The following is an 18690-nucleotide window of genomic DNA, read 5'->3' as shown; positions in this document are numbered from 1 at the left end:
ACGCTCACGGTCTGACCAGACGCACTTAGCATGTGTAAATTGGGAAAACCAATGTGGTGAGGAACGGCAGCCATACATTTTTTGAAAGAGCACAGGCAGACCTTTTCAAGGGTAGGTGACTTGTGCAGGTTACAAAAGTGTATGGTGGCTAAAGCAGCGACTAAATGTAGGTCACATTTGGGAAAAGAAAGGGTTGTGAGACAAAGGGCTCCAGCAAATGGGTCAAAACGTTATGAAAACCACACAAACACAACACATGGCCTACCGTCCCGCGTTCCCACAGGTGTCCCGATGAAAACGGTACCTCACATGTGTGGGTGCACCTACCTGGCCGCCAAGGGGAAAGCCCAAAACACAAGTAACCCCAAGTCTGTTTTCACACCGGAAATGTCACACTCTCCCATCATACAGATATGGGCCTCGGGTGTCCAAGCCACCGAGGAAAACAGGGAACCCCATGCATTTCCGAAAAGAGGACACCCGTGGGAATCCGCAGAGGTATGATATGCCCAAATTGCCCCAGAATTTATTACCCAGACACCCCTGCAAAGTCGGAAATGTGGGGAAAAAAACGCTTTTTCCGTACATTTCGCTCGACGCACCCATCGAAACACGCCCCCAACAACACATGGCCTACCGTCCCGCGTTCCCACAGGTGTCCCGATGAAAACGGTACCTCACATGTGTGGGTGCACCTACCTGGCCGCCAAGGGGAAAGCCTAAAACACAAGTAACCCCAAGTCTGTTTTCACACCGGAAATGTCACACTCTCACATCATACAGATATGGGCCTCGGGTGTCCAAGCCACCAAGGAAAACAGGGAACCCCATGCATTTCCGGAAAGAGGACACCCGTGGGAATCCGCAGAGGTATGATATGCCCAAATCGCCCCAGAATTTATTACCCAGACACCCCCGCAAAGTCCGAAATGTGGGAAAAAATACGCATTTTCCTCACATTTCGCTCGACTCACCCATCGAAACACGCCCCCAACAACACATGGCCTACCGTCCCGCGTTCCCACAGGTGTCCCGATGAAAACGGTACCTCACATGTGTGGGTGCACCTACCTGGCCGCCAAGGGGAAAGCCTAAAACACAAGTAACCCCAAGTCTGTTTTCAGAGGGAAAACTCAGACATTCTGCCGACCGGCACAATGTACAGATATGGGCCTCGGGTGTCCAAGCCACCGAGGAAAACAGGGAACCCCATGCATTTCCGAAAAGAGGACACCCGTGGGAATCCGCAGAGGTATGATATGCCCAAATTGCCCCAGAATTTATTACCCAGACACCCCTGCAAAGTCCGAAATGTGGGGAAAAAAACGCTTTTTCCGCACATTTCGCTCGACGCACCCATCGAAACACGCCCCCAACAACACATGGCCTACCGTCACGCGTTCCCACAGGTGTCCCGATGAAAACGGTACCTCACATGTGTGGGTGCACCTACCTGGCCGCCAAGGGGAAAGCCTAAAACACAAGTAACCCCAAGTCTGTTTTCACACCGGAAATGTCACACTCTCACATCATACAGATATGGGCCTCGGGTGTCCAAGCCACCAAGGAAAACAGGGAACCCCATGCATTTCCGGAAAGAGGACACCCGTGGGAATCCGCAGAGGTATGATATGCCCAAATCGCCCCAGAATTTATTACCCAGACACCCCCGCAAAGTCCGAAATGTGGGAAAAAATACGCATTTTCCTCACATTTCGCTCGACTCACCCATCGAAACACGCCTCCAACAACACATGGCCTACCGTCCCGCGTTCCCACAGGTGTCCCGATGAAAACGGTACCTCACATGTCTGGGTGCACCTACCTGGCCGCCAAGGGGAAAGCCTAAAACACAAGTAACCCCAAGTCTGTTTTCAGAGGGAAAACTCAGACATTCTGCCGACCGGCACAATGTACAGATATGGGCCTCGGGTGTCCAAGCCACCGAGGAAAACAGGGAACCCCATGCATTTCCGGAAAGAGGACACCCGTGGGAATCCGCAGAGGTATGATATGCCCAAATCGCCCCAGAATTTATTACCCAGACACCCCCGCAAAGTCCGAAATGTGGGAAAAAATACGCATTTTCCTCACATTTCGCTCGACTCACCCATCGAAACACGCCCCCAACAACACATGGCCTACCGTCCCGCGTTCCCACAGGTGTCCCGATGAAAACGGTACCTCAAATGTGTGGGTGCACATACCTGGCCGCCAAGGGGAAAGCCTAAAACACAAGTAACCCCAAGTCTGTTTTCAGAGGGAAAACTCAGACATTCTGCCGACCGGCACAAGGTACAGATATGGGCCTCGGGTGTCCAAGCCACCGAGGAAAACAGGGAACCCCATGCATTTCCGAAAAGAGGACACCCGTGGGAATCCGCAGAGGTATGATATGCCCAAATTGCCCCAGAATTTATTACCCAGACACCCCTGCAAAGTCCGAAATGTGGGGAAAAAAAACGCTTTTTCCGCACAATTCGCTCGACGCACCCATCGAAACACGCCCCCCACAACACATGGCCTACCGTCACGCGTTCCCACAGGTGTCCCGATGAAAACGGTACCTCACATGTGTGGGTGCACCTACCTGGCCGCCAAGGGGAAAGCCTAAAACACAAGTAACCCCAAGTCTGTTTTCACACCGGAAATGTCACACTCTCACATCATACAGATATGGGCCTCGGGTGTCCAAGCCACCAAGGAAAACAGGGAACCCCATGCATTTCCGGAAAGAGGACACCCGTGGGAATCCGCAGAGGTATGATATGCCCAAATCGCCCCAGAATTTATTACCCAGACACCCCCGCAAAGTCCGAAATGTGGGAAAAAATACGCATTTTCCTCACATTTCGCTCGACTCACCCATCGAAACACGCCCCCAACAACACATGGCCTACCGTCCCGCGTTCCCACAGGTGTCCCGATGAAAACGGTACCTCACATGTGTGGGTGCACCTACCTGGCCGCCAAGGGGAAAGCCTAAAACACAAAGAACCCCAAGTCTGTTTTCAGAGGGAAAACTCAGACATTCTGCCGACCGGCACAAGGTACAGATATGGGCCTCGGGTGTCCAAGCCACCGAGGAAAACAGGGAACCCCATGCATTTCCGAAAAGAGGACACCCGTGGGAATCCGCAGAGGTATGATATGCCCAAATTGCCCCAGAATTTATTACCCAGACACCCCTGCAAAGTCCGAAATGTGGGGAAAAAAACGCTTTTTCCGCACATTTCGCTCGACGCACCCATCGAAACACGCCCCCCACAACACATGGCCTACCGTCACGCGTTCCCACAGGTGTCCCGATGAAAACGGTACCTCACATGTGTGGGTGCACCTACCTGGCCGCCAAGGGGAAAGCCTAAAACACAAGTAACCCCAAGTCTGTTTTCACACCGGAAATGTCACACTCTCACATCATACAGATATGGGCCTCGGGTGTCCAAGCCACCAAGGAAAACAGGGAACCCCATGCATTTCCGGAAAGAGGACACCCGTGGGAATCCGCAGAGGTATGATATGCCCAAATCGCCCCAGAATTTATTACCCAGACACCCCCGCAAAGTCCGAAATGTGGGAAAAAATACGCATTTTCCTCACATTTCGCTCGACTCACCCATCGAAACACGCCCCCAACAACACATGGCCTACCGTCCCGCGTTCCCACAGGTGTCCCGATGAAAACGGTACCTCACATGTGTGGGTGCACCTACCTGGCCGCCAAGGGGAAAGCCTAAAACACAAGTAACCCCAAGTCTGTTTTCAGAGGGAAAACTCAGACATTCTGCCGACCGGCACAATGTACAGATATGGGCCTCGGGTGTCCAAGCCACCGAGGAAAACAGGGAACCCCATGCATTTCCGAAAAGAGGACACCCGTGGGAATCCGCAGAGGTATGATATGCCCAAATTGCCCCAGAATTTATTACCCAGACACCCCTGCAAAGTCCGAAATGTGGGGAAAAAAACGCTTTTTCCGCACATTTCGCTCGACGCACCCATCGAAACACGCCCCCAACAACACATGGCCTACCGTCACGCGTTCCCACAGGTGTCCCGATGAAAACGGTACCTCACATGTGTGGGTGCACCTACCTGGCCGCCAAGGGGAAAGCCTAAAACACAAGTAACCCCAAGTCTGTTTTCACACCGGAAATGTCACACTCTCACATCATACAGATATGGGCCTCGGGTGTCCAAGCCACCAAGGAAAACAGGGAACCCCATGCATTTCCGGAAAGAGGACACCCGTGGGAATCCGCAGAGGTATGATATGCCCAAATCGCCCCAGAATTTATTACCCAGACACCCCCGCAAAGTCCGAAATGTGGGAAAAAATACGCATTTTCCTCACATTTCGCTCGACTCACCCATCGAAACACGCCTCCAACAACACATGGCCTACCGTCCCGCGTTCCCACAGGTGTCCCGATGAAAACGGTACCTCACATGTCTGGGTGCACCTACCTGGCCGCCAAGGGGAAAGCCTAAAACACAAGTAACCCCAAGTCTGTTTTCAGAGGGAAAACTCAGACATTCTGCCGACCGGCACAATGTACAGATATGGGCCTCGGGTGTCCAAGCCACCGAGGAAAACAGGGAACCCCATGCATTTCCGAAAAGAGGACACCCGTGGGAATCCGCAGAGGTATGATATGCCCAAATTGCCCCAGAATTTATTACCCAGACACCCCTGCAAAGTCCGAAATGTGGGGAAAAAAACGCTTTTTCCGCACATTTCGCTCGACGCACCCATCGAAACATGCCCCCAACAACACATGGCCTACCGTCACGCGTTCCCACAGGTGTCCCGATGAAAACGGTACCTCACATGTGTGGGTGCACCTACCTGGCCGCCAAGGGGAAAGCCTAAAACACAAGTAACCCCAAGTCTGTTTTCACACCGGAAATGTCACACTCTCACATCATACAGATATGGGCCTCGGGTGTCCAAGCCACCAATGAAAACAGGGAACCCCATGCATTTCCGGAAAGAGGACACCCGTGGGAATCCGCAGAGGTATGATATGCCCAAATCGCCCCAGAATTTATTACCCAGACACCCCTGCAAAGTCTGAAATGTGGGGAAAAAAAACGCTTTTTCCGCACATTTCGCTCGACGCACCCATCGAAACACGCCCCCAACAACACATGGCCTACCGTCCCGCGTTCCCACAGGTGTCCCGATGAAAACGGTACCTCACATGTGTGGGTGCACCTACCTGGCCGCCAAGGGGAAAGCCTAAAACACAAGTAACCCCAAGTCTGTTTTCAGAGGGAAAACTCAGACATTCTGCCGACCGGCGTAACTTACAGATATGGGCCTCGGGTGTCCAAGCCACCGAGGAAAACAGGGAACCCCATGCATTTTCGAAAAGAGGACACCCGTGGGAATCCGCAGAGGTGTGATTTGCGCCCATCGCCCCAGATTTTTTTACCCAGACAGCCCTGCAAAGTCGGAAATGTGGGGAAAAAAACGCTTTTTCCGCACATTTCGCTCGCCGCACCCATCGAAACGCGCCCCCCACAACACATGGCCTACCGTCCCGCGTTCCCACAGGTGTCCCGATGAAAACGGTACCTCACATGTGTGGGTGCACCTACCTGGCCGCCAAGGGGAAAGCCTAAAACACAAGTAACCCCAAGTCTGTTGTCAGAGGGAAATCTCCGACATTCTGCCGACCGGCGCAACTTACAGATATGGGCCTCGGGTGTCCAAGCCACCGAGGAAAACAGGGAACCCCATGCATTTTCGAAAAGAGGACACCCGTGGGAATCCGCAGAGGTGTGATTTGCGCCCATCGCCCCAGATTTTTTTACCCAGACAGCCCTGCAAAGTCGGAAATGTGGGGAAAAAAACGCTTTTTCCGCACATTTCGCTCGCCGCACCCATCGAAACGCGCCCCCCACAACACATGGCCTACCGTCCCGTGTTCCCACAGGTGTCCCGATGAAAACGGTACCTCACATGTGTGGGTGCACCTACCTGGCCGCCAAGGGGAAAGCCTAAAACACAAGTAACCCCAAGTCTGTTGTCCATTCTGCCGACCGGCGCAACTTACAGATATGGGTCTCGGGTGTCCAAGCCACCGAGGAAAACAGGGAACCCCATGCATTTTCGAAAAGAGGACACCCGTGGGAATCCGCAGAGGTGTGATTTGCGCCCATCGCCCCAGATTTTTTTACCCAGACAGCCCTGCAAAGTCGGAAATGTGGGGGAAAAAACGCTTTTTCCGCACATTTCGCTCGCCGCACCCATCGAAACGCGCCCCCCACAACACATGGCCTACCGTCCCGCGTTCCCACAGGTGTCCCGATGAAAACGGTACCTCACATGTGTGGGTGCACCTACCTGGCCGCCAAGGGGAAAGCCTAAAACACAAGTAACCCCAAGTCTGTTGTCAGAGGGAAATCTCCGACATTCTGCCGACCGGCGCAACTTACAGATATGGGCCTCGGGTGTCCAAGCCACCGAGGAAAACAGGGAACCCCATGCATTTTCGAAAAGAGGACACCCGTGGGAATCCGCAGAGGTGTGATTTGCGCCCATCGCCCCAGATTTTTTTACCCAGACAGCCCTGCAAAGTCGGAAATGTGGGGAAAAAAACGCTTTTCCCGCACATTTCGCTCGCCGCACCCATCGAAACACGCCCCCCACAACACATGGCCTACCGTCCCGCGTTCCCACAGGTGTCCCGATGAAAACGGTACCTCACATGTGTGGGTGCACCTACCTGGCCGCCAAGGGGAAAGCCTAAAACACAAGTAACCCCAAGTCTGTTGTCCATTCTGCCGACCGGCGTAACTTACAGATATGGGCCTCGGGTGTCCAAGCCACCGAGGAAAACAGGGAACCCCATGCATTTTCGAAAAGAGGACACCCGTGGGAATCCGCAGAGGTGTGATTTGCGCCCATCGCCCCAGATTTTTTTACCCAGACAGCCCTGCAAAGTCGGAAATGTGGGGGAAAAAACGCTTTTTCCGCACATTTCGCTCGCCGCACCCATCGAAACGCGCCCCCCACAACACATGGCCTACCGTCCCGCGTTCCCACAGGTGTCCCGATGAAAACGGTACCTCACATGTGTGGGTGCACCTACCTGGCCGCCAAGGGGAAAGCCTAAAACACAAGTAACCCCAAGTCTGTTGTCAGAGGGAAATCTCCGACATTCTGCCGACCGGCGCAACTTACAGATATGGGCCTCGGGTGTCCAAGCCACCGAGGAAAACAGGGAACCCCATGCATTTTTGAAAAGAGGACACCCGTGGGAATCCGCAGAGGTGTGATTTGCGCCCATCGCCCCAGATTTTTTTACCCAGACAGCCCTGCAAAGTCGGAAATGTGGGGAAAAAAACGCTTTTTCCGCACATTTCGCTCGCCGCACCCATCGAAACACGCCCCCCACAACACATGGCCTACCGTCCCGCGTTCCCACAGGTGTCCCGATGAAAACGGTACCTCACATGTGTGGGTGCACCTACCTGGCCGCCAAGGGGAAAGCCTAAAACACAAGTAACCCCAAGTCTGTTGTCAGAGGGAAATCTCAGACATTCTGCCGACCGGCGCAACTAACAGATATGGGCCTCGGGTGTCCAAGCCACCGAGGAAAACAGGGAACCCCATGCATTTTCGAAAAGAGGACACCCGTGGGAATCCGCAGAGGTGTGATTTGCGCCCATCGCCCCAGATTTTTTTACCCAGACAGCCCTGCAAAGTCGGAAATGTGGGGAAAAAAACGCTTTTTCCGCACATTTCGCTCGCCGCACCCATCGAAACACGCCCCCCACAACACATGGCCTACCGTCCCGCGTTCCCACAGGTGTCCCGATGAAAACGGTACCTCACATGTGTGGGTGCACCTACCTGGCCGCCAAGGGGAAAGCCTAAAACACAAGTAACCCCAAGTCTGTTGTCCATTCTGCCGACCGGCGCAACTTACAGATATGGGCCTCGGGTGTCCAAGCCACCGAGGAAAACAGGGAACCCCATGCATTTTCGAAAAGAGGACACCCGTGGGAATCCGCAGAGGTGTGATTTGCGCCCATCGCCCCAGATTTTTTTACCCAGACAGCCCTGCAAAGTCGGAAATGTGGGGAAAAAAACCCTTTTTCCGCACATTTCGCTCGCCGCACCCATCGAAACGCGCCCCCCACAACACATGGCCTACCGTCCCACGTTCCCACAGGTGTCCCGATGAAAACGGTACCTCACATGTGTGGGTGCACCTACCTGGCCGCCAAGGGGAAAGCCTAAAACACAAGTAACCCCAAGTCTGTTGTCAGAGGGAAAACTCCGACATTCTGCCGACCGGCGCAACTTACAGATATGGGCCTCGGGTGTCCAAGCCACCGAGGAAAACAGGGAACCCCATGCATTTTCGAAAAGAGGACACCCGTGGGAATCCGCAGAGGTGTGATTTGCGCCCATCGCCCCAGATTTTTTTACCCAGACAGCCCTGCAAAGTCGGAAATGTGGGGAAAAAAATGCTTTTTCCGCACATTTCGCTCGCCGCACCCATCGAAACGCGCCCCCCACATCACATGGCCTACCGTCCCGCGTTCCCACAGGTGTCCCGATGAAAACGGTACCTCACATGTGTGGGTGCACCTACCTGGCCGCCAAGGGGAAAGCCTAAAACACAAGTAACCCCAAGTCTGTTGTCAGAGGGAAATCTCCGACATTCTGCCGACCGGCGCAACTTACAGATATGGGCCTCGGGTGTCCAAGCCACCGAGGAAAACAGGGAACCCCATGCATTTTCGAAAAGAGGACACCCGTGGGAATCCGCAGGTGTGATTTGCGCCCATCGCCCCAGATTTTTTTACCCAGACAGCCCTGCAAAGTCGGAAATGTGGGGAAAAAAACGCTTTTTCCGCACATTTCGCTCGCCGCACCCATCGAAACACGCCCCCCACAACACATGGCCTACCGTCCCGCGTTCCCACAGGTGTCCCGATGAAAACGGTACCTCACATGTGTGGGTGCACCTACCTGGCCGCCAAGGGGAAAGCCTAAAACACAAGTAACCCCAAGTCTGTTGTCCATTCTGCCGACCGGCGCAACTTACAGATATGGGCCTCGGGTGTCCAAGCCACCGAGGAAAACAGGGAACCCCATGCATTTTCGAAAAGAGGACACCCGTGGGAATCCGCAGAGGTGTGATTTGCGCCCATCGCCCCAGATTTTTTTACCCAGACAGCCCTGCAAAGTCGGAAATGTGGGGAAAAAACGCTTTTTCCGCACATTTCGCTCGCCGCACCCATCGAAACACGCCCCCCACAACACATGGCCTACCGTCCCGCGTTCCCACAGGTGTCCCGATGAAAACGGTACCTCACATGTGTGGGTGCACCTACCTGGCCGCCAAGGGGAAAGCCTTAAACACAAGTAACCCCAAGTCTGTTGTCAGAGGGAAATCTCCGACATTCTGCCGACCGGCGCAACTTACAGATATGGGCCTCGGGTGTCCAAGCCACCGAGGAAAACAGGGAACCCCATGCATTTTCGAAAAGAGGACACCCGTGGGAATCCGCAGAGGTGTGATTTGCGCCCATCGCCCCAGATTTTTTTACCCAGACAGCCCTGCAAAGTCGGAAATGTGGGGAAAAAAACGCTTTTTCCGCACATTTCGCTCGCCGCACCCATCGAAACGCGCCCCCCACAACACATGGCCTACCGTCCCGCGTTCCCACAGGTGTCCCGATGAAAACGGTACCTCACATGTGTGGGTGCACCTACCTGGCCGCCAAGGGGAAAGCCTAAAACACAAGTAACCCCAAGTCTGTTGTCCATTCTGCCGACCGGCGCAACTTACAGATATGGGCCTCGGGTGTCCAAGCCACCGAGGAAAACAGGGAACCCCATGCATTTTCGAAAAGAGGACACCCGTGGGAATCCGCAGAGGTGTGATTTGCGCCCATCGCCCCAGATTTTTTTACCCAGACAGCCCTGCAAAGTCGGAAATGTGGGGAAAAAAACGCTTTTTCCGCACATTTCGCTCGCCGCACCCATCGAAACACGCCCCCCACAACACATGGCCTACCGTCCCGCGTTCCCACAGGTGTCCCGATGAAAACGGTACCTCACATGTGTGGGTGCACCTACCTGGCCGCCAAGGGGAAAGCCTAAAACACAAGTAACCCCAAGTCTGTTGTCAGAGGGAAATCTCCGACATTCTGCCGACCGGCGCAACTTACAGATATGGGCCTCGGGTGTCCAAGCCACCGAGGAAAACAGGGAACCCCATGCATTTTCGAAAAGAGGACACCCGTGGGAATCCGCAGAGGTGTGATTTGCGCCCATCGCCCCAGAATTTTTTACCCAGACAGCCCTGCAAAGTCGGAAATGTGGGGAAAAAAACGCTTTTTCCGCACATTTCGCTCGCCGCACCCATCGAAACACGCCCCCCACAACACATGGCCTACCGTCCCGCGTTCCCACAGGTGTCCCGATGAAAACGGTACCTCACATGTGTGGGTGCACCTACCTGGCCGCCAAGGGGAAAGCCTAAAACACAAGTAACCCCAAGTCTGTTGTCCATTCTGCCGACCGGCGCAACTTACAGATATGGGCCTCGGGTGTCCAAGCCACCGAGGAAAACAGGGAACCCCATGCATTTTCGAAAAGAGGACACCCGTGGGAATCCGCAGAGGTGTGATTTGCGCCCATCGCCCCAGATTTTTTTACCCAGACAGCCCTGCAAAGTCGGAAATGTGGGGAAAAAAACGCTTTTTCCGCACATTTCGCTCGCCGCACCCATCGAAACGCGCCCCCCACAACACATGGCCTACCGTCCCGTGTTCCCACAGGTGTCCCGATGAAAACGGTACCTCACATGTGTGGGTGCACCTACCTGGCCGCCAAGGGGAAAGCCTAAAACACAAGTAACCCCAAGTCTGTTGTCAGAGGGAACTCTCCGACATTCTGCCGACCGGCGCAACTTACAGATATGGGCCTCGGGTGTCCAAGCCACCGAGGAAAACAGGGAACCCCATGCATTTTCGAAAAGAGGACACCCGTGGGAATCCGCAGAGGTGTGATTTGCGCCCATCGCCCCAGATTTTTTTACCCAGACAGCCCTGCAAAGTCGGAAATGTGGGGAAGAAAACGCTTTTTCCGCACATTTCGCTCGCCGCACCCATCGAAACACGCCCCCCACAACACATGGCCTACCGTCCCGCGTTCCCACAGGTGTCCCGATGAAAACGGTACCTCATATGTGTGGGTGCACCTACCTGGCCGCCAAGGGGAAAGCCTAAAACACAAGTAACCCCAAGTCTGTTGTCAGAGGGAAATCTCAGACATTCTGCCGACCGGCGCAACTTACAGATATGGGCCTCGGGTGTCCAAGCCACCGAGGAAAACAGGGAACCCCATGCATTTTCGAAAAGAGGACACCCGTGGGAATCCGCAGAGGTGTGATTTGCGCCCATCGCCCCAGATTTTTTTACCCAGACAGCCCTGCAAAGTCGGAAATGTGGGGAAAAAAACGCTTTTTCCGCACATTTCGCTCGCCGCACCCATCGAAACACGCCCCCCACAACACATGGCCTACCGTCCCGCGTTCCCACAGGTGTCCCGATGAAAACGGTACCTCACATGTGTGGGTGCACCTACCTGGCCGCCAAGGGGAAAGCCTAAAACACAAGTAACCCCAAGTCTGTTGTCCATTCTGCCGACCGGCGCAACTTACAGATATGGGCCTCGGGTGTCCAAGCCACCGAGGAAAACAGGGAACCCCATGCATTTTCGAAAAGAGGACACCCGTGGGAATCCGCAGAGGTGTGATTTGCGCCCATCGCCCCAGATTTTTTTACCCAGACAGCCCTGCAAAGTCGGAAATGTGGGGAAAAAAACGCTTTTTCCGCACATTTCGCTCGCCGCACCCATCGAAACGCGCCCCCCACAACACATGGCCTACCGTCCCGCGTTCCCACAGGTGTCCCGATGAAAACGGTACCTCACATGTGTGGGTGCACCTACCTGGCCGCCAAGGGGAAAGCCTAAAACACAAGTAACCCCAAGTCTGTTGTCAGAGGGAAATCTCCGACATTCTGCCGACCGGCGCAACTTACAGATATGGGCCTCGGGTGTCCAAGCCACCGAGGAAAACAGGGAACCCCATGCATTTTCGAAAAGAGGACACCCGTGGGAATCCGCAGAGGTGTGATTTGCGCCCATCGCCCCAGATTTTTTTACCCAGACAGCCCTGCAAAGTCGGAAATGTGGGGAAAAAAACGCTTTTTCCGCACATTTCGCTCGCCGCACCCATCGAAACACGCCCCCCACAACACATGGCCTACCGTCCCGCGTTCCCACAGGTGTCCCGATGAAAACGGTACCTCACATGTGTGGGTGCACCTACCTGGCCGCCAAGGGGAAAGCCTAAAACACAAGTAACCCCAAGTCTGTTGTCCATTCTGCCGACCGGCGCAACTTACAGATATGGGCCTCGGGTGTCCAAGCCACCGAGGAAAACAGGGAACCCCATGCATTTTCGAAAAGAGGACACCCGTGGGAATCCGCAGAGGTGTGATTTGCGCCCATCGCCCCAGATTTTTTTACCCAGACAGCCCTGCAAAGTCGGAAATGTGGGGAAAAAAACGCTTTTTCCGCACATTTCGCTCGCCGCACCCATCGAAACGCGCCCCCCACAACACATGGCCTACCGTCCCGCGTTCCCACAGGTGTCCCGATGAAAACGGTACCTCACATGTGTGGGTGCACCTACCTGGCCGCCAAGGGGAAAGCCTAAAACACAAGTAACCCCAAGTCTGTTGTCAGAGGGAAATCTCCGACATTCTGCCGACCGGCGCAACTTACAGATATGGGCCTCGGGTGTCCAAGCCACCGAGGAAAACAGGGAACCCCATGCATTTTCGAAAAGAGGACACCCGTGGGAATCCGCAGAGGTGTGATTTGCGCCCATCGCCCCAGATTTTTTTACCCAGACAGCCCTGCAAAGTCGGAAATGTGGGGAAAAAAACGCTTTTTCCGCACATTTCGCTCGCCGCACCCATCGAAACACGCCCCCCACAACACATGGCCTACCGTCCCGAGTTCCCACAGGTGTCCCGATGAAAACGGTACCTCACATGTGTGGGTGCACCTACCTGGCCGCCAAGGGGAAAGCCTAAAACACAAGTAACCCCAAGTCTGTTGTCCATTCTGCCGACCGGCGCAACTTACAGATATGGGCCTCGGGTGTCCAAGCCACCGAGGAAAACAGGGAACCCCATGCATTTTCGAAAAGAGGACACCCGTGGGAATCCGCAGAGGTGTGATTTGCGCCCATCGCCCCAGATTTTTTTACCCAGACAGCCCTGCAAAGTCGGAAATGTGGGGAAAAAAACGCTTTTTCCGCACATTTCGCTCGCCGCACCCATCGAAACGCGCCCCCCACAACACATGGCCTACCGTCCCGCGTTCCCACAGGTGTCCCGATGAAAACGGTACCTCACATGTGTGGGTGCACCTACCTGGCCGCCAAGGGGAAAGCCTAAAACACAAGTAACCCCAAGTCTGTTGTCAGAGGGAAATCTCCGACATTCTGCCGACCGGCGCAACTTACAGATATGGGCCTCGGGTGTCCAAGCCACCGAGGAAAACAGGGAACCCCATGCATTTTCGAAAAAAGAGGACACCCGTGGGAATCCGCAGAGGTGTGATTTGCGCCCATCGCCCCAGATTATTTTACCCAGACAGCCCTGCAAAGTCGGAAATGTGGGGAAAAAAACGCTTTTTCCGCACATTTCGCTCGCCGCACCCATCGAAACACGCCCCCCACAACACATGGCCTACCGTCCCGCGTTCCCACAGGTGTCCCGATGAAAACGGTACCTCACATGTGTGGGTGCACCTACCTGGCCGCCAAGGGGAAAGCCTAAAACACAAGTAACCCCAAGTCTGTTGTCAGAGGGAAATCTCAGACATTCTGCCGACCGGCGCAACTTACAGATATGGGCCTCGGGTGTCCAAGCCAGCGAGGAAAACAGGGAACCCCATGCATTTTCGAAAAGAGGACACCCGTGGGAATCCGCAGAGGTGTGATTTGCGCCCATCGCCCCAGATTTTTTTACCCAGACAGCCCTGCAAAGTCGGAAATGTGGGGAAAAAAACGCTTTTTCCGCACATTTCGCTCGCCGCACCCATCGAAACACGCCCCCCACAACACATGGCCTACCGTCCCGCGTTCCCACAGGTGTCCCGATGAAAACGGTACCTCACATGTGTGGGTGCACCTACCTGGCCGCCAAGGGGAAAGCCTAAAACACAAGTAACCCCAAGTCTGTTGTCCATTCTGCCGACCGGCGCAACTTACAGATATGGGCCTCGGGTGTCCAAGCCACCGAGGAAAACAGGGAACCCCATGCATTTTCGAAAAGAGGACACCCGTGGGAATCCTCAGAGGTGTGATTTGCGCCCATCGCCCCAGATTTTTTTACCCAGACAGCCCTGCAAAGTCGGAAATGTGGGGGAAAAAACGCTTTTTCCGCACATTTCGCTCGCCGCACCCATCGAAACGCGCCCCCCACAACACATGGCCTACCGTCCCGCGTTCCCACAGGTGTCCCGATGAAAACGGTACCTCACATGTGTGGGTGCACCTACCTGGCCGCCAAGGGGAAAGCCTAAAACACAAGTAACCCCAAGTCTGTTGTCAGAGGGAAATCTCCGACATTCTGCCGACCGGCGCAACTTACAGATATGGGCCTCGGGTGTCCAAGCCACCGAGGAAAACAGGGAACCCCATGCATTTTCGAAAAGAGGACACCCGTGGGAATCCGCAGAGGTGTGATTTGCGCCCATCGCCCCAGATTTTTTTACCCAGACAGCCCTGCAAAGTCGGAAATGTGGGGAAAAAAACGCTTTTTCCGCACATTTCGCTCGCCGCACCCATCGAAACATGGCCTACCGTCCCGCGTTCCCACAGGTGTCCCGATGAAAACGGTACCTCACATGTGTGGGTGCACCTACCTGGCCGCCAAGGGGAAAGCCTAAAACACAAGTAACCCCAAGTCTGTTGTCAGAGGGAAATCTCTGACATTCTGCCGACCGGCGCAACTTACAGATATGGGCCTCGGGTGTCCAAGCCACCGAGGAAAACAGGGAACCCCATGCATTTTCGAAAAGAGGACCCCCGTGGGAATCCGCAGAGGTGTGATTTGCACCCATCGCCCCAGATTTTTTTACCCAGACAGCCCTGCAAATTCGGAAATGTGGGGAAAATAACGCTTTTTCCGCACATTTCGCTCGCCGCACCCATCGAAACACGCCCCCCACAACACATGGCCTACCGTCCCGCGTTCCCACAGGTGTCCCGATGAAAACGGTACCTCATGTGTGTGGGTGCACCTACCTGGCCGCCAAGGGGAAAGCCTAAAACACAAGTAACCCCAAGTCTGTTGTCCATTCTGCCGACCGGCGCAACTTACAGATATGGGCCTCGGGTGTCCAAGCCACCGAGGAAAACAGGGAACCCCATGCATTTTCGAAAAGAGGACACCCGTGGGAATCCGCAGAGGTGTGATTTGCGCCCATCGCCCCAGATTTTTTTACCCAGACAGCCCTGCAAAGTCGGAAATGTGGGGAAAAAAACGCTTTTTCCGCACATTTCGCTCGCCGCACCCATCGAAACGCGCCCCCCACAACACATGGCCTACCGTCCCGCGTTCCCACAGGTGTCCCGATGAAAACGGTACCTCACATGTGTGGGTGCACCTACCTGGCCGCCAAGGGGAAAGCCTAAAACACAAGTAACCCCAAGTCTGTTGTCAGAGGGAAATCTCCGACATTCTGCCGACCGGCGCAACTTACAGATATGGGCCTCGGGTGTCCAAGCCTCCGAGGAAAACAGGGAACCCCATGCATTTTCGAAAAGAGGACACCCGTGGGAATCCGCAGAGGTGTGATTTGCGCCCATCGCCCCAGATTTTTTTACCCAGACAGCCCTGCAAAGTCGGAAATGTGGGGAAAAAAACGCTTTTTCCGCACATTTCGCTCGCCGCACCCATCGAAACACGCCCCCCACAACACATGGCCTACCGTCCCGAGTTCCCACAGGTGTCCCGATGAAAACGGTACCTCACATGTGTGGGTGCACCTACCTGGCCGCCAAGGGGAAAGCCTAAAACACAAGTAACCCCAAGTCTGTTGTCCATTCTGCCGACCGGCGCAACTTACAGATATGGGCCTCGGGTGTCCAAGCCACCGAGGAAAACAGGGAACCCCATGCATTTTCGAAAAGAGGACACCCGTGGGAATCCGCAGAGGTGTGATTTGCGCCCATCGCCCCAGATTTTTTTACCCAGACAGCCCTGCAAAGTCGGAAATGTGGGGAAAAAAACGCTTTTTCCGCACATTTCGCTCGCCGCACCCATCGAAACGCGCCCCCCACAACACATGGCCTACCGTCCCGCGTTCCCACAGGTGTCCCGATGAAAACGGTACCTCACATGTGTGGGTGCACCTACCTGGCCGCCAAGGGGAAAGCCTAAAACACAAGTAACCCCAAGTCTGTTGTCCATTCTGCCGACCGGCGCAACTTACAGATATGGGCCTCGGGTGTCCAAGCCAGCGAGGAAAACAGGGAACCCCATGCATTTTCGAAAAGAGGACACCCGTGGGAATCCGCAGAGGTGTGATTTGCGCCCATCGCCCCAGATTTTTTTACCCAGACAGCCCTGCAAAGTCGGAAATGTGGGGAAAAAAACGCTTTTTCCGCACATTTCGCTCGCCGCACCCATCGAAACACGCCCCCCACAACACATGGCCTACCGTCCCGCGTTCCCACAGGTGTCACGATGAAAACGGTACCTCACATGTGTGGGTGCACCTACCTGGCCGCCAAGGGGAAAGCCTAAAACACAAGTAACCCCAAGTCTGTTGTCAGAGGGAAATCTCAGACATTCTGCCGACCGGCGCAACTTACAGATATGGGCCTCGGGTGTCCAAGCCACCGAGGGAAACAGGGAACCCCATGCATTTTCGAAAAGAGGACACCCGTGGGAATCCGCAGAGGTGTGATTTGCGCCCATCGCCCCAGATTTTTTTACCCAGACAGCCCTGCAAAGTCGGAAATGTGGGGGAAAAAACGCTTTTCCCGCACATTTCGCTCGCCGCACCCATCGAAACGCGCCCCCCACAACACATGGCCTACCGTCCCGCGTTCCCACAGGTGTCCCGATGAAAACGGTACCTCACATGTGTGGGTGCACCTACCTGGCCGCCAAGGGGAAAGCCTAAAACACAAGTAACCCCAAGTCTGTTGTCAGAGGGAAATCTCAGACATTCTGCCGACCGGCGCAACTTACAGATATGGGCCTCGGGTGTCCAAGCCACCGAGGAAAACAGGGAACCCCATGCATTTTCGAAAAGAGGACACCCGTGGGAATCCGCAGAGGTGTGATTTGCGCCCATCGCCCCAGATTTTTTTACCCAGACAGCCCTGCAAAGTCGGAAATGTGGGGAAAAAAACGCTTTTTCCGCACATTTCGCTCGCCGCACCCATCGAAACACGCCCCCCACAACACATGGCCTACCGTCCCGCGTTCCCACAGGTGTCCCGATGAAAACGGTACCTCACATGTGTGGGTGCACCTACCTGGCCGCCAAGGGGAAAGCCTAAAACACAAGTAACCCCAAGTCTGTTGTCCATTCTGCCGACCGGCGCAACTTACAGATATGGGCCTCGGGTGTCCAAGCCACCGAGGAAAACAGGGAACCCCATGCATTTTCGAAAAGAGGACACCCGTGGGAATCCGCAGAGGTGTGATTTGCGCCAATCGCCCCAGATTTTTTTACCCAGACAGCCCTGCAAAGTCGGAAATGTGGGGAAAAAAACGCTTTTTCCGCACATTTCGCTCGCCGCACCCATCGAAACGCGCCCCCCACAACACATGGCCTACCGTCCCGCGTTCCCACAGGTGTCCCGATGAAAACGGTACCTCACATGTGTGGGTGCACCTACCTGGCCGCCAAGGGGAAAGCCTAAAACACAAGTAACCCCAAGTCTGTTGTCAGAGGGAAATCTCCGACATTCTGCCGACCGGCGCAACTTACAGATATGGGCCTCGGGTGTCCAAGCCACCGAGGAAAACAGGGAACCCCATGCATTTTCGAAAAGAGGACACCCGTGGGAATCCGCAGAGGTGTGATTTGCGCCCATCGCCCCAGATTTTTTTACCCAGACAGCCCTGCAAAGTCGGAAATGTGGGGAAAAAAACGCTTTTTCCGCACATTTCGCTCGCCGCACCCATCGAAACACGCCCCCCACAACACATGGCCTACCGTCCCGAGTTCCCACAGGTGTCCCGATGAAAACGGTACCTCACATGTGTGGGTGCACCTACCTGGCCGCCAAGGGGAAAGCCTAAAACACAAGTAACCCCAAGTCTGTTGTCCATTCTGCCGACCGGCGCAACTTACAGATATGGGCCTCGGGTGTCCAAGCCACCGAGGAAAACAGGGAACCCCATGCATTTTCGAAAAGAGGACACCCGTGGGAATCCGCAGAGGTGTGATTTGCGCCCATCGCCCCAGATTTTTTTACCCAGACAGCCCTGCAAAGTCGGAAATGTGGGGAAAAAAATGCTTTTTCCGCACATTTCGCTCGCCGCACCCATCGAAACGCGCCCCCCACAACACATGGCCTACTGTCCCGCGTTCCCACAGGTGTCCTGATGAAA

Source organism: Ambystoma mexicanum, chromosome 3q, assembly GCF_040938575.1.
Source record: "Ambystoma mexicanum isolate Mex_15411 chromosome 3q, UKY_AmexF1_1, whole genome shotgun sequence".
NCBI classification, from domain to species: Eukaryota; Metazoa; Chordata; class Amphibia; order Caudata; family Ambystomatidae; genus Ambystoma; species Ambystoma mexicanum.
The sequence above is the reverse complement of the archived record's forward strand: the minus strand, read 5'-3'. Positions refer to the sequence as shown.